The sequence below is a fragment of the Gossypium hirsutum genome, chromosome A07, assembly GCF_007990345.1.
Source record: "Gossypium hirsutum isolate 1008001.06 chromosome A07, Gossypium_hirsutum_v2.1, whole genome shotgun sequence".
Lineage (NCBI taxonomy): Eukaryota > Viridiplantae > Streptophyta > Magnoliopsida > Malvales > Malvaceae > Gossypium > Gossypium hirsutum.
The window spans coordinates 95,818,014-95,835,955 of NC_053430.1; positions in this window are offsets into that span (position 1 = coordinate 95,818,014).

Below are 17,942 nucleotides of genomic sequence, written 5' to 3' on the forward strand. Positions count from 1 at the left end.
ATTGGATGATTTCGTCGGAATAGTGAAAACTGAAATCTTAGGAGATTTTAAATGAAGTACATGTTTCCAAACACACTAAGAAGTAGATAGACAAAAATAAATAAGATAAAGAGATACAAAATATTAAAAAAAAACCCAACAAAATAATAAAAATAAAGTGCATAGTAAAACAAAACAAAACATATAAATCTAAAAAATAAAATAAAAGTACAAAAAGAAATATAAATAAAACATAAAACTAAATAAAATCTAAATGATTCAAAATACAATAACCAAAAATTTATTACTATTTTAATAACCAATTCAGCAGAATAAAAATACTAATAATGATAATAAAATTAATATAATAATAAATAAAATAAACTAAAAATTTGACTTAAACAAGTGCACCTATCAATTAATAATATAGTTACGGTGAGCAAAGATATCATTCCCACGAAGACTAAAAGAACTACTAATTACCGTCTTTCTATTATTTAACTAAATAAATCAAATAATTGATTAAAAACTAAAATTAACTAAATAAATTAACTAACAAACACAACAAAGAACAAATCAAGAAAACAATTGAGTAATAACCAAGAAGTGAAACAATACCTAAGAAACAATTCACCTAGATTTCATCTGTTACAATTAATATAAATTACACAATTTCTTTACTTAGTATCTTAATCCGTAGAAATCCCTAAATTATGCTAATATTTCTTTTGAGAATAAGAGCAACTGACTCTAGGTTGATTAATTGAAATTTATTTCTAATTAAAACCCCTCTGATCGCATTAACTCGTATTATGGATTCCCCTATTAGATTTGACTTTCATCCGACAAATTTATGCCATCCTATTTCTAGGATTGCATGCAACTCCACTCAATTACGCAAGATCTACTCTTAAACAGGGTCTATTCCTCCTCTGATTTAAGCACATCAAACATGGATCAATAATCTAGAATTATCAAATCAAGAATTAAATACACATAATGATAACAAGATCTAAGTATTTATTGCGTAAAATAAAAATCATAAGGCAGAATTCATCATAAGGTTCATTTCCCGTAGGTATTTAGAAATTTAGTTAATGCTTGAAAATAAAAACATCCAAAACACAGAATAATCGAAAGAAACAAAGAAACTCATGATAATCTCCTAAGAAATCAAATGGGAATTTTCAATCTTGACGGAAATCACTTCAAAATCGACTTCAGTTGTGTTTTTCGAGTTGTTTTCTTGATTATTCGATGATGACTCACTCCTATCTTCTTATTTCTTTCATATATACGTCTTAGAATGTTCGAAAAACCTAAAAATCACGATTTTATTCAATTCAGAATGAAAATCTATGAAATCAACATGGCTTACCACATGGCTGTATGGTAGCCCATGTGCGTCACATGACCGTATGGCTAGGCCGTGTGGAATGGTCAGCCCGTGTTATAGCTTGTTTTGATTTTTTTTGCTCATTTTGATCCTAAGGGCACTATAAAGCATAAAAGCATGATTTTAAAAGATTAGGAGCATAAAATTCACAATTAATATCGAATAATCATCCAAAAACGCATTAAGAATGAGGTTCATATGCTACTTTTAGCGTTTTTCACTCATTTAGTCATGAAGTCATTTCACTATAGTATCGTGACTAAGCTTTCCCTAATTACATACCATTACGAAAGCTACTCGATCAGTGCTTATCCAATGACTCTGTCATAACTGTGTTACCCTCATAGGATGTCCTTAATTTCTTCGGGATAAATATGTTCTCCTAATATTATCATACTTTATCTCATGGTAACTATTACATCTTCTTTCATTAAAAGTCAATTACTATCAAATAATAATTAAGTCATTTAACAAAAAGACAAATGACCCATGACCACGTTTACTTTTAATCTATCATGTAATGCTAATGAGATGATATCATTTACCCATTTCTTAGGTTATGAATTTTACTATTGTGAATGATGCTACATACTGTAGAAGTCGTATACTCAACGCACCAGCTTTCGGTTACTTACCTATTTGAACTCAGGCTTTTACTTATATCAAAGTATACGAATCACACATACATAGTCCATTATCCACTCAGGATTAAGGTATACTACACTATTAAGTTCAGAAGTGAATAAATATATAAACAAATTTAGAATCTATTCTAATTGGGTCTTGTTCGATGTATTATCAATCCAGTCAGTCACATCTATGTCTCTATTTTCTAGAAATGATCAGTTTTAATGCTCAAGACAAAGTATTTCCTTAATTAGGCTAAATAGATGACATATTAGTCTTTCAATCGGTTTGTTCATTTTCAATTAAACTAAAGACATGTTTAGGTTCATCTATTAATACAAGTTAATTTTTCGTATTACGATTCAATCATGTAATATCGCTCAGTGTTAATTAAACATTAGATAACCAATAAGCCAATATTTGCTTGCATTTTTATTTGCGTACAAAAAACATTGAGGACAATATATAAAGAGTATTAATGTAATTTATGGGTAATTTTATTAATCCAATCTATTAAAAAAAACAAGTATACAAACAGATATTTTGCACTTAGGGCACCAGATCCAAAGTCTCCCACTTGCTCTAGTGAAGTAGATGAGTCATATTTCGCATTCTCATGCTCTCTACATGTTTTTCAAAACTCCTAAGTCGTAAACTCTTGGTAAATGGGGTCGCAAGGTTGTCATCTAATACGACTTTGACCACATCCACGATTCTTTCTACTATTGCCTCTCTTATGATTTGACACTTTTTATGAATGTGTTTTGTCCTCTTGTGGTTTCTAGTTTCCTTGGTGTTAGCTATTGCTACCCTATTATTACAATACAATGTGGTAGCTTTTTCCATACTAGGAACAACTTCAAGATCGATTAGGAACTTTTTAAGCAATCTTACTTCTTTTGTAGCCTTAGAAGCAGCCACATATTTGGCCTTCATAGTAGAGTCAACAGTGCAACTCTACTTTACTTTTCTCCACATTATGAGCCTACCGCCTAGGAAAAAGACACAGCCCAATGTTGATTTCCTCAAATCTCAACACATTTGGAAGTCTGAATCAATATAGTCGATGGGAGTAAGATCTCATTCGGAATACACAAGTATATAATCCCTCATTTTTCGTAAATACTTAAGTATATACTTCACTACTTGTTAGTGTCTTGGACGGGGATTCACTTGATATTGACTCATCAACCATGCTGTGAAACAGATATCTAAATGTATCTATAACATGACATACATGAGACTTTCTACTATAAAAGCATAAGAAACCTTTCTCATGTTTTCTTTTTCTTTCGCTGCCATAGGACAATTCTCCAAATAAAAATGAAATCCTGATACTGAAGGTTGAGTTCCCTTCTTTGAATTAGTCATTGCATTACGTTCCAATATATTTTTTATATATGTAACTTATAATAACGCTATCACTTTATTCTTTCGATCCCTTAGGATTCAAATACTTAGAACAAAGTTAGCTTTTCCAAAGTTCTTCATGTCAAACTGTTGCATTAACTACAATACAATTTAACCGATGACAATGTCCCTACATCATTTTCAATAAGTAGAATGTCATTGACATATAAAACGAGAAAGACCACCTTTAATTCCTCAAAAGTTTATAAACACATGGTTCATCTATGTTGTACTCAAATCCAAAAGTTTTGATCGCTTGATCAAATTTTTAATTCTATAAGCGGGATGCTTGTTTAAGTTCATATATAGATCTAAGCAATTTGAAAACTTTATATTTATTTCCTTTAGCTGTATATTTGGTGGGTTGCATCATATAGATGTTTTCTTCAATATAGTCTTTCAAAAATGCTGTGTTAACATCTTTTTCCTATATCTTATAATCGAAAGTCGCCGCAATGGATAACAATATGCGAATTAACTTCAGTATGACAATTAAAGAGAAGGTTTCATCGTAATCAATACCTTCTTTCTGAGTACAGCCTTTTGCTACAAATCTGGTCTTGTAAGTTTCCACTTTTCCATTCGCATTTCTTCTCTTCTTGTAGATCGACTTACACCCTATGAGTTTTATCCCTTCTAATAAGTCTACAAGTTCCCACACTGAATTGGATTGCATATAATCAATCTCAACTTTTATAGCTATTTCCTAGAGCTTATAATTAGCACTCTACATCGCATTGCCAAATGTGAGTGGGCCATCATCTTCTTGTTTAGTAGACTTAGTATTTAAAATACTTCTACTAGATTGGAAGAACTTAGGCTTGTGAAGGACCTTCTTTTTCTGGTTATGAAACAAACCACTATTTATTCTTTTAGAATATCTCACAAACCTGCACAACTCTATCCGTGAATCCAACTTCCTTACATTTTTATCCAATATGTGGGTTGGGCATCCACAAATCCTCAAATGATTCAAACTTTGACTTATTACCATGCTATAATTTTTATGTAGCTTTAGATAGGGCCTTAGTTGGTACACCATTCATAATATAACAAGTCGTTTGTAACGTGTATCCCCAAAAACAAATTAGTATCTTCGAATAACTTATCGACCGAACCATATCTAACAAAGTTCAATTATTTCTCTCTCCCACACCATTCTATTGTGGAGTTCCTAACATGGTTAATTAGGATAATATCTCATTCTCTATGAAATACCTTAAGAACTCATCCCATAAATATCCCCTACCTCGATAAGACCAAAGTGTCTATATGGGTAAATCTAGTTGTTTCTCCACTTCCGCACAAAACTCTTTGAATTTATTAAAAGCTTCACTCTTGCGGTGCATTAGGTACACATACTTATATTTTTAATAATCATCTATGAAGGTTACATAATAATCATAACCACCTTTTACACTGACGTTCATAGGGCCACATACATCAATGCACACAAATTCTAAAGGTTTCATGGCTTTCGTTCTTTTTGCATCAAAGAATCACTTAGTTATTTTACCTTCCAAGCAAGATTCACATTAAGGTCTTTAACCAAACTTAATGTGTCATTTTTCACAAGTGACCACGCCCCAACGTGTGTGCACCAAGGCTATGGATCAACAGAATTATAATTAAATATATAGCGATATGCTGCAAGTGTGATAGGTCAGTTGTAGTATTTATAAATGTTACAATGGAACACTTCGAGTATTCCAAGGATTGAACCCAAGCGATCGGCAAATTGGTAAATGAGTTTATCAATTCAATTTCGAGACCCCATTTCAGTAAACTGAACCCGTAAATATACTTATTAAATATTTACAGAGTTATATTAAAAGCGAATTAAATTTTGGATAGGTAATCTTTTCGAATTAGTGATTAATTAAGGTACAAGGACTAAAGTATAAAAGTTTAATTGCTATAGAATTTTTTAATTAGAATGTGAATTAAGGACTAAAATGGTAATTATACCACTTGGGAAACATAATAATGGCCGGTTGGTAAGCATATGTATAAAATATGTTATAAATTTTGATTAAAATCATAAAATAAATAATAAAATACAAAATTAATAAAACTTGAAGTGAGGAGAAAGAGAAAACGTTTCTCTTTTCTTCTTCAACAATCAAAATTTCCATGGTTTAGGAGAAAGAAACTTCAGCCACAAGGATTTCAACAATTCAAGCTTAATTGGTTAGTGCAATTTGGTCATTTTCTTGTAATTTTTATGTTTTTAAGACCTTAAAAGTTTAATCTAACTAGACCATGTATCAATTTGTAAAATTAATAAAGTTTTAAAAAGTTACCATTTTTGTTTTCTTGAATTTTTAGGTATTAAATTGATAAATTTTAAGCTTAGATGTGAAAATAGACTAAATTGTGAAGTTAATTGATAATTTTACACATTAGGGACTAGAATGCAAAAAATTTAAAATTGGTTTTAGAATTAGTAAATAGGAAGTCCTTAATGGACTAGGGTGAAATCAAAATTCAAATTTGTGTTTTAATTTGAAATTTATGTTAGTCCTGGTTTTAGGGACTAAATTGAATAAATTGCAAACTTTGTATAAAATGTCATTTTATAAAATCATATGTTTATGTTAATCTGTAGCAAACGTCGACCCAAAATCTATGAAAGGAAAAGGAAAGGCTAAAGTCATCGACAAATAGCTCAGAGTTTTTAGTAAGTATTTCTATGGTCTAATGTTTATTTAAATCTCGCATCTATGTCTCTATCTTTTGGAAGTCATCTGCTTCGATGCTTAAGAAAAAATATCTCCCCAATTAGACTTGATAGACAACATATTAATCCTTCAATCGATTTGCTTATTTCCAATTAGACTAAAGACATGTTTAGGTTTATCAACTAATACCTGTATTACAATCCTGTTAGAGTATGTCCAAAGACCAATCATGAGATGATTGTAATCACATACTCGTTTTACCTTGTTTGTTAATATAAGGCGTTGCCATTGTTATTTCTTTTCTTCTTCTTTTTTTTGTATAAAAAATTGGTTAATAATAAAGTCCTGATAATAATATGATTATTCTTAAAAGGCTCTTAGTCAAGTATTATTGTGGGCTTGGACAATGATAATGCGTTGAGACTAATGTGTAGTTGTTTGATGACAAAGTGTTGCCATTAACATAAAGATGTCAAAATCGATACATAATTATGTGTTAGAGAACAACATATTGGATTTGTCGAAACCACCCCTCGATTTAAAAAATTTTAATTTAAAAACAAAGGGGGGAATCGACTTTTGAAAAACAAATGCATGGAGTCGCCATCGATCCTTTTGTTTTGGTGTGATCGGATCACCTATGAATTTGATTATTTTAATAAAACTATTTTGGTTTACTAAAACAATGATTCTGGTCTACAAAAATATGATAAAACGGGCTCGGGAGTCGGTTACGTATGAGGAAGGATTAGCGCCCTCATTACGCCCAAAATTGGTACCAAATCGATTAAATATAGTCCTTATGTCTAAAATTAAAAAATGTTTTTGAAGTGTGGTTCTTGTTAATAACCTTTGAATAACCCGAGTTGGTTGCTAAGATCTTGTTTCGACATCCGAAAATTTATAATTTAAAAATTACAAAAGGATGCCCAACTATTTGGTCCAAAGAAAAACCAAAACTCAGCACGGTAGGGCACGATTCCTCGAATTCCCAAACATTGAACATTGTCTTGCCTTAGAAAATACGAGTGAAATTCTGAAAAGATATCCGATTATTTTGAACAAACGGGAAATTGCAACCCAGCACGATAGGGCACTATTCACCGAATTGCCAAACATCAAACATTTTTTCGTTTTAAAGGGTTTTTAAAAAGCGTGAATGAAATTCTGAAGGAGTCTTTAATTGTTTTGAACAAAGGAAAATGCGCAACCCAGCACGATAGGGCACGATTCTCAACCTAAAGGAACATTCGATTGTTTGAACAAACGAGAAATCACCACCCAGCACGATAGGGCATGATTCCCGAATTATCAAACACCGAGTATTGCCTTCGTTTTAGAGTATTTTTAGAAGATATGAGTGAAATTTTGAAGGGATATTTGATCATTTTAAGCAAACGAGAAATTGCAACCCAGCACGTTAGGGCACGATTCCATGAATTGCCAAATATCACACATCGCCTTCGTTTAAGGGGTTTTTCTTTAAAAAGACATGGGTGAAATTCTAAAGGACCTTCGATTACTTTGAGCAAACGAGAAATTGCGACCCAACACGTTAGGGCACGATTTCACGAATTACCAAATATCGAATATCGCATTCATTTTAAAGAATTCTTAAATGAATAACTATAAAACTAGCTTAAAATGCATTAATCTTACTAAAAATACAAGGGGAAAACTTAGTTTCAAAGAATTGGAAGTTATAAAGCAAAATTTCATAAATCAAAAGGAAAACAATGATCACGAAATGACATATACACATAAAATACAACATTGGTAAATGAAGATAACATAATCTTATTTAGCCCATCAAATCAAACAAACAACTAATTTAACGTAGCGAAATTTACAAGCATGGGTGAACAATAAATGGTATAATAATACGTAAGAAGGCGAATAAATAACGTGCAACCAATATACATGAAATAATATAAAACAATTACCCCATAATGTACCAAACAAAATAAAACTAATATGATACATGACAATAAAAAATGATGAATCGATGAACGAATACTACATGCTTGAATTTAAAACAATTTACATAGATAAAAATACTATATAAATAATTATTACAAATGATTTTGAATCGAATAGCATGCAAAATAAAACATCTATTTTAAGTTGACAATATACGTACAAAATGAAAGAAAACTTAAATAATATACAAAACATGAAAGGTTCTTAAATAACAAAAGAATATGTAATAAAATATGTTTTTGTGTAATGAACTATATACATAATAGGTTCTTTTTAATTTATATATGTATATATGTATAAAAAATGATTTAAAAGGAAATGTACAATGAAATATATTTAAAGGAAAATACATAAAATAATAGAATATCAACAATGCACATAAAAGCATAATGTTCAACCATTCAAAACTGATAATATAGGAAACATTTACGTATATATAAGTATGAAAATAAATTTATAACAAAAAAATATAAACAATATACAAAACAATATGGAAACAATTTGAAAACTATTCAATATGAAAAATTACAAATGAGCAACATATGGGTTTGAAATGATTTGCATATATAAAAATAAGACTAATAAATAATATTAAAATAAACATTGTGAAAGAAGAGATTTGGAGCAAATAACATACCAAAAATATTTTTTTTTAAAAACAAAATATATCTACTTAAAGGTGGTGATATATATACAATAATGAAAATCAATGTAAATATGTATAATGAAGATATAATAAAGATAAAGAAAAAACAATATACATGACAGAATAGGAAACCAATATATGATAAAACAATATATACATGAAATAATTTTAAAGAACAAGGAAATTATAAAACATGTTTTTAGAGAATATATTATATACGTAATAAATTTGAAAAGAAATACAAATAAATAGATTTAAAAGAAATTACATGTGTAAAATAACATAGAACTAATAACGTGTACAAAATAAACTACACTTATCATAAATCATACATGTATTAATATAAATTAAACGTAAATTAAATATTGTACAAAATTTTGACAACAACATGATATACAAAGTAATTTTAAGATAATAGTTTAATAATAAAAGAGTGAATTATCAAAATAATTTAAAATGTATATGAAAATAAAATAAATGCTAAACGAATTAAAAAGATAATGAACTAAATTAAAAGGACTCAATTAAAATATGATTAAAATGAATAGGCTAGTTTATAAATAAAATAATCAAAAGAGGGCTAATGCGTGATGCGCGTCAATGTAAAAGGACTAGAATTGGAAATAACCCAAGTTCTAAAACGCAGAGCAGAGACACGGACTAAAGTGCAAACACGCGCAAATTACAGGGCTAATTTAAAAAAGAAGCGGAACAGATAAGGTGCGATTGAATGCGCACGCAAAAGGGGAGGACCGAGCTTGTAAATAACCCATTTGCAGCACAAAGGCGCGGGTTCGGGTCCTAGAACGGGTCAATGCTCGGATCCTCTTCCCTCTTTAAACGGCGTCGTTTTCATTCGTTTAAAATGACTGAAAACCAGCCAAATTCGGCCGAACCACCCTAGGCCCCCCCTTTTCTCATTTGGCAAACCCTAGATCCCCTCCTTCAAACACTTATCCGCCTCCCTAAACAGCAACCAGTGCCTTCAAGCCTTGAGGGAGGTTTTTTAGCCTCGAGATTCCTTCTCCACTCGATGTTCAACGAAGCAAGAAGGATCCATGGCGTAAGGTAAGGGATCTCTTTTATCTTTTTGTTTTCAAATGCTTTTAAAGTTCTAATAATAAAAAAGAAAAAAAAACGTAAGATCGAGAAAAGTTGGATTTAAGATACCTTAAAAGAAAAAAAACTGATTTTGGATTCCTCTTTCTCTCTTTTTTTTTACAATATGCGTGTATATTCCTTTGCTATTTCGTTCCTCAACAGAAGAAAAAAGAAAGGAACCCCCATCTACAATCGAAAACTAGTAGGCTTTATAGCCGAATATTCAAAAATGAAAAATATACAATTTTTTCTTTGTTTTTTGCTGCTGCTGTGTTTGTTTGTTTGCAGGTACGGAGTACGGGCATGTGCTGGCACTTGGCGTGGAGGTGTAAGACGTACGGTGTACGGAGGCGCTGGAGGCTGCTGGAGGCTTGTTGCGGCGCAAGGGGAAACCCTAGGGTTCTTGGTTGGCTGAAGTCTATTTAAGTTTTGGGCCATTTGGGCCGCGGGTGTTTTGGGCTACTTGGGCCTTGTATTTATGGACTGTGGGATTTTATTTATTTATTTTGTATATATTTTGGTTTCTGGTGGGCCCGGGCAGATTTGGCCCTGTAGAACCCATATTTTGCCCGGGCCTTAAAATAAATAAACCAAATTTTGAAAAAAAAAATTCAAAATGCCCATTAAAAGTCCATTTACAAACAAAGCTACCAACCCAATTACAACCTAAAAATTAAAACCTAAAAGAAGCCCAAAAGCTTAGAAACCCTAGCCCATAACCTATTTTCGGAAATTAAAAACTCTAGCCGCAAGCCTCAACCACCCACTTCCAACCACTACCAAGTGGCACATGCCTCCACCACCATTTGCCTGCCATACAAGAAGAAGAAAAGATAACAAATATATATAATAAAGTTTGTAAATGGCTATAAAGGCCATACTAGAACCGATTGTAAGGAGGGGGATCGATGGTATTTTGAGGAAGAATCGATTGTATTTTGGGGAGAGAAGAAATTGTATTAGAGGGGGTTGTATTACAGAGACTTTTGGGAGAAATCAAAAGGAGAAAACAAGTTCAAAAGGTGTTTGTCCTTAATTTTTTTTATCTTCTTTCTCTTCGTTCGTTTTATCTATTTTACAAATATTTTTAACAAAGAAAAAAACTTGTAAAAAATATAAAAAAAAGGGAAAGAGGGAAGGATCTTACCGGTGTTCAGTTTTCCAACATCGTGGACGATCGAGGAAGCCACCGCCAAGGATCGGTGGCCGGAAACCGAATGGATTCTTGAGTTCTAAGGTGCTTCTCATTAATTTTTGAAGGTTTTTGGGTCATTTTAACCCCAAATCTGGGCTCTACTCGAGAAGAGAAGCGAAAAAGGGCCTCGGAAGATTTTCCAGTCACCGTGGACGGCGGCGCCGTCGTCGGTGGCTGGTGACCGGCGTGACGGCTGATGGCCAGTCCGATGACCGGAGGAGGGGAAGGGTTGAGAGAGTTGAGAGCCTTCTCTCTATTTTGAAAAATGAATGTAGGGAGGTAAAGTGGTGTTTTAACTCTTTTTTTTGTTGTTTTTTTCTTTAAAAAAAAGGTTTTTTATGATAAAAAAAAAGAAAATAAAGTATGGTTTTAATTAATAATAAAAACAAAATAGTATGGGGGAATGGTTTTAATTAATAATAAAAACAAAATAGTATGGGAGAATAGTTTTAATTAATAATAAAACAAAATAGCATGGGGGAGTGGAATCAACTTTTTTGCTTGGGACCATGCATGTTACCTTTAATTAGGTAATTTGCGCAATTGGTCCCCTCCTTTGTGCTAGCCTTCAATCGAGCCATATTTAAGTTTTATATTATTTAAATTGGCCCTGCAGTCTGTGTGCTATTTCAATTTGCCCTCTTTGCGCGGTATTTTAAGATTTGGGGCATTTTTAATTTTAGATCTCGGACATTTATACGCAATTAATTGTAGCCCAAAATTTTGTTTCAATAATTTGTTTTACTTGTAAGTTATCTCTTGGATTTGTTTCCTCTCTCAATTAAGTTTCAGTTATTCTTTTTAGAATAAACATGTTTCTACATATTATTTTGATTTCATACTTTTGTAATTATTATTTTCTCTTTTCTTTTTTTTTTCACGTGCATACCTGTTTATATGAAATACTTTTATATTATTATTACTACTATATGTATATATTTATAATATTACTAATAGTTTATTTTTTACATTATTATGTATATACCATGTAAATATTTAATATTATATTATGTATACATTATATATATCTTTTAATATTGTATTTTTATTGTTTTGCATATGTCCTAATATTATATCGTTTATATATATATTTTTTTATTTCCCATATTATCTTACTTTATATATTTTTTAACTATATCATGTATATGCTACTACTATATATCTATTTATGTGGTATTATTAATAGTTGTTTCTAATAGTATGATTATTTCTAATATGTATATATTATGTATTTACCTTCAATATTATATATCGTATATTTCTAATACTATTACGTTATTACTACTATTATACCATTATTATATTTTACCCATTACTCTTTAAATACACTTGTTTTACCTTTTACTCTTCACTCACTATATATATTATTTACTTATCTATATATTCACATACATATATATAATTTCACACATCATTCCAAAATTTTTATTTGTATTATTACTATTAATATTATTATTATCTTCACTATACTATCATTCTTTAGTCTTACATAATGATTGTTTATTTATTACTAGTTTTTTTTAATCTCGAATATTTCCTAGCTTATTTGTTATTATCTTTTTATTCGTTTTATTCATTTATTTGTTACCTCGAAATAAGATTTTTTGCAAATAAGGCAATGCTTGGTGTTTGGAAATTTCGAAAAAGCAGTGCCCTAACTTATTGGGTTGCCACTTTTCTCGTTGAATTCGAATAATTAAGTACCTTTCTAAGTTTTTAGAGGTTTTCTAAATGCAAGCCACTATCTTGGAATTTCAAAGCAATATGTCATAACTTATTGGATATAGCGTTTTGCTGTTTCGAGATAGGAATTTCAAAAAAGGGATAACTTAATGTCAATACTTTGACGCTAGTGAATCCCAATTTTCAAAGTTAAAATATTTAAAGAGGACTACATCTTAATTTTTTTTCTTTCGACATTAAAGACATTTGATAATCAATTAGGTACCAATTTTTGGGCGTTACAAGGGTGCTAATCCTTCCTCGTACGTAACCGACTCCCGAACCCGTTCTTTTATTTCGTGGACCAAAACTAATGATTTTAGAACAAAATGTTTTAAAGGTGATCCAATCACACCCAAAAAGATTGGTGGCAACTCCCATTTTCATTTTTTAAAATCTATTCCCATTTTCCAAAACTCGATCTGATAATGGTTTCGACAGCTTGGCGACTCCACTAGGGATGTAATAAGAGAGTCAGGCCATATAATTGATTATCTCTTGTCTTAATGTCGGAAATTAAAAATTTTAAAATTTAATCCTCTTTGCATTACATGTGTTTGTATTATTACATGATATATTTTGATCGCATTGCATTTTACATGACCGTTGTGGTCACACCCTTAAGTGGGAGTGAGAAGCTACGCCTTCGTGAGGTTTTCGCCTCCGTGCAGGATAGTGGATCACTTTCGGGATACATCCGTACCTATGGTTTCGTGAGATTTTCATCTCCGTGTAGCCATAGGGAAATGTATTCCCCTGAACTGAACTCGATTCAAATGAGCCTATAATGGGTGAGGATCGAGGAATCTACTGGTTCTGGTTCCTCAAACTTTAGAACCAACCCCATGTCGAAAGACCGTATAAGCCCAACTTAGACATTACCCTTATAAGTTATCGTTGAAATTTATTGATATTATGTGATACTGACTATCTCTTTTCTTTTGCTTGCATGTCATTTTGCATTTACAAAGATATCGGTTCATGGTCAGTTTCTAAGTTAGGAAGTTTTATTATAGAGAACGGACTTCTTGATAAAGTGGAAGGCAACGTTAACGTCCACAGATGTTCCGAGCAAACTCAACTCGAAAAGGGAGACAGTATAGCTATAGGATATGTGTCGGAGCTGCCAGATTATACTCGTATAAGTGTCACACAGAATAATCTCTAAGAGCTTAAGGAAATTTGGGATCAGTGGGGCAAAGAGACTAAGCAATTATTCTACGGTAACTATGAAGACTTACCTTACTTGCTTGATGTTTAGATAGACGAGCACTTATTCAGAGCCCTTGCTCAGTTTTGGAACCCGGCGTACAGTTGCTTCACTTTTGGGGAAGTAGACATGGTACCTACTGTGGAAGAGTACACTGCTTTACTTCGTTGTCCCCGATTTCAGAATGATAGGATCTATTCCCGAGCTCCTTGTGTCCCTACCTTTTGGAAGAAATTGATGATTATTACGGGGATGAGCGAGTAGTGGGCCATGGCCCGAATTAAAGAAAAGGGTGAGTGCAAGTGCATTTCGTGGGATGCTTTGAAAGATTTGATTTTGACACACCCTGATGAGACAAAGAAGATAGATGTTTTTGCCCTAAGTTTATATGGAATGATGGTCTTCCCTAGGGCTTTGGGATATGTGGATGAGGCAACCACGGATCTTTTTCATCGACTCAGTAAAAAGGTCACTTCTGTCCCAACAATTTTGGCGGAAACATTTAGGTCTTTAGGTGCATGTAGGAGGGCTGGTGCTGGCAGGTTTATAGGGTGTGCTCAGTTTCTTTTGGCTTGGTTCTACAGTCATTTTCGGTTGATAGATAGGGTGGTTTGTCGGGTTTACTTTGAGGATTATTCACAGTTGAAACATATAGTAGCTTCAACCAGGAGAGTTGATGTTCTAGAAGAGAATTGGATAGCGTTACTTCAGAACCTTCAGTCGAAAGATGTCGAGTGGAGGGCTCTGTGGATGATGCTTGGTGAGGTTCTTTACCGATGCGGTAGTTTTGATTGGGTACCCTTATTGGGGATTTGGGGTGCCATTGGCTATGCCCCTTTGCTCGTACTGAGGCAACATAGATTGAGACAGTTCATACCAGCGACTCAGGGGTTGGCTGAAAGTGAGTTTGTATATAAAGGAGCCGATTACAAAATGAGGGTTGGTGAAGTTTCTAGTGCTTGGAAGAAGACTTTTCGATTGAGAGGAAAAGCTATTAGCCCCGCTACGACACCGGAATACATAGAATGGAGAGGTAGAAGAGTTAATGATAATATCCTTAAGCCAAGTATGGAAGGAGCTCGACCAATGGAGGAATATTTGCAAGTAAGGCCCTCAAAGTTAGAAATTATGAAACAGGAGTTCAAGAGACAAAGCTTGGAGTTCGAGAGGAGGATAGCAAAGCTCGAAGAAGAAAAGATGTACTTGAGTTTGGACGTTGATGTTCAAAGATGGAAGTCGAGAAAGAGAGGAAAGAAAAAAGGAAGATTGAGGAAGATCGAGATGATCTAAGGGAGCATTACAAAAGGGCACAAGTAGCCTTGAGGAGGGTGAGAGTAGGAGGATCTTCGAATCAGTGGCAGAAGGAGGTTCAAGAAGAAAAGGATAGAGCCGAGTACTGGGAGAGGAAATTCCAAGAAATGCGGGGGCAGAATTTGGCATTAGAGAAAGAGAATAAAGGATTGAAGACCGAGGTAATGGAACTTGGAAAATCCCTGCGTTGGCACCAAAACCATAATTCTACGGTCGAGTTAAAGGAGCTAAGAAGCAAGGTTGAAGATTTGGAGGTGGCATTGCATGACGGTGAACTCCGGGTTGAGCAGCTCAAGGCGCAAGAGGATTATCTGAGGGGAGAGCTACATCAAGCTAAAGAACAGGTCAGAAAAAGGGATCATGTCATTGGTGAAGCCATAGCTCAGATTCGAGAGGTTGCTGAGTATGTGCAAGACTTGGCAATTCGAGTTGACGTATTGAGTCTGATGTATTCATCATCGTCGGATGTAGGACGAAAGTTAGCCCTTTTATTAGATAGAGTTAAAGCTTTGGGCCTTAGGGCGAAATTGTATTTGTAATCCTCTTATATGTAAAGATATCTTTTCTAAATAAATTTTCAAAATGAAGTTGAACCAGAATCGATATTCTTTTTGCATTCATGCATTTGCATCTCATAACATTTCATCACATCATTTGCATTCAAAGTTATAGAAAGACCCTGATTAGTTAAAGTTACTTTTCAGAGAGGTAGAAAAGAGAGGTAGAAAAGAAATCTAGAAATCACACATCCTTACGGCACTCGTACTAAAACTAAGAACATGGATCAAAGGTTGAGCAATTACAAAAAGATACGTAAGATCAAATGCAAGAGCAGTTGGCCAAAATACAAAATGAAATGAGGCAGCAGATGCTAGAGGCTCAGAGAAACATGATGGTTGAAATGGCTCAGCTGCTAAGAGCCACTGATAAAGGAAAAACTCCCATGACGATCACTGAAGAGGATAATGAAGGTCCTTCTCTGAGTTTTACTCCCCCTCATGTGCCCCTACAAACCGAAGCACCTCTTAGAAGGCCATCTGTCGCAGTAAGGCCTCAATATGGGCCAGCGGATGCTAGAATCCCCAAAAATTTCCCATCTGGGTTGGGAAATAATTTGGGTGATAGCTCGATCAACCCTATTACTCCTGATCTGGATTTAATAGAGAATGAAAGAATGGCCACTGAATCCTCAAAACAATTGAAAGATCGTTGCAGGTTGTTAGAGGAGAAGTTTAGGGTTTCAGAAGGCGCTGGCAATCATCATGGGATTAATGCCAAAGACTTAAGTTTGGTTCCAGATTGGTGCTTCCTCATAAATTTAAGATGTCAGAGTTTGAAAAGTACAATGGGACTACTTGCCCAGAGGCACACATAACAATGTTTTGTAGAAGAATGACTGGTTATATGAACAATGATCAACTATTGATTCATTGTTTTCAAGACAACCTAGTGGGAGCGGCGGCTAGGTGGTACAATCAGTTGAGCCGTGCAAGAATCAGTTCATGGAGAGATCTTGCACAGGCTTTCATGCAACAGTATAACCATGTGACTGATATGACGCCAGATAGGATCACACTTCAAAACATGGAGAAAAAACTTAATGAAAGTTTTAGGCAATATGTACAACGATGGAGGGAGTGGCAATGCAAGTACAACCATAATTGTTAAAAAAAGAAACCATCATGTTATTTATTAATACTTTGAAGGCACCATTCATCACACATATGATTGGAAGTACGACAAAAAGTTTCACGGATATAGTTATGGCGGGTGAGATGATTGAGAATGCCGTGAGAAGCGATAAAATCGAGGGGGAAGTGGCTAAAAGATCGGCCCCAAGGAGAAAGGACAATGAGGTGAATAGTCTCAACTCGAGGGCAATCACAGTTGGTCAACCCAAAGCAGCTATGGTCGAACAACAAAATACCCAAAGACAGGAATCGGGCATAAGACAGAATTCGGAAAGAATGCAATTTACGACTATCCCTGTGACGTATCGTAGCTTTATCAAAGCTTGTATGATGCACATGCCATTGCTCCATTTCACTTGAAACCACTACAGCCACCGTACCCCAGATGGTATGATGCAAATGCTAAGTGCGAATATCATGCGGGAATACCGGGGCATTCGATTGAAAACTGCACAGGATTCAAGAAGGTCGTGGAGAGGCTTATCAAGATGGGGGTTGTGAAATCAACAGTACCCCTAATGCTGAAAATCCGTTACCGGATCATGGCAATAAATGAGTGAATGCCATTGATGAAACAAAGAAAAGAAAAATCAAGGAAGACATTGCTGAGCTGAAGACACCTATGAAGGTAATATGGGAGGAGATGGTGAAAAGAGGTATACTGACCTTTAGAAAAGGAGGAGAAGGAATAGAGAACCATTGTGAGTTCCATGGGGAAGTAGTCATGTGATCCAAATTGTGAAGAGTCAAGGTCATGGTACAAGCCTTATAGTTAACAAGAGTGCAGGTTTCTGAGGTAGTTCTTATGAAGGAAAAATGTGTACTGGAGAATGAACAACAAAGAACCAGCCAACGAGAATTATTATTTCCTTGCCAGGAATAATGAGGAGGGGTCGCAAACTAGGCCCAAATAGTCATCCATAAACCCAATCCTTTCCCTATAAGGATGACAGGAGGTGCCATGGAGCTATATGAATAAACAATACCTGAGGA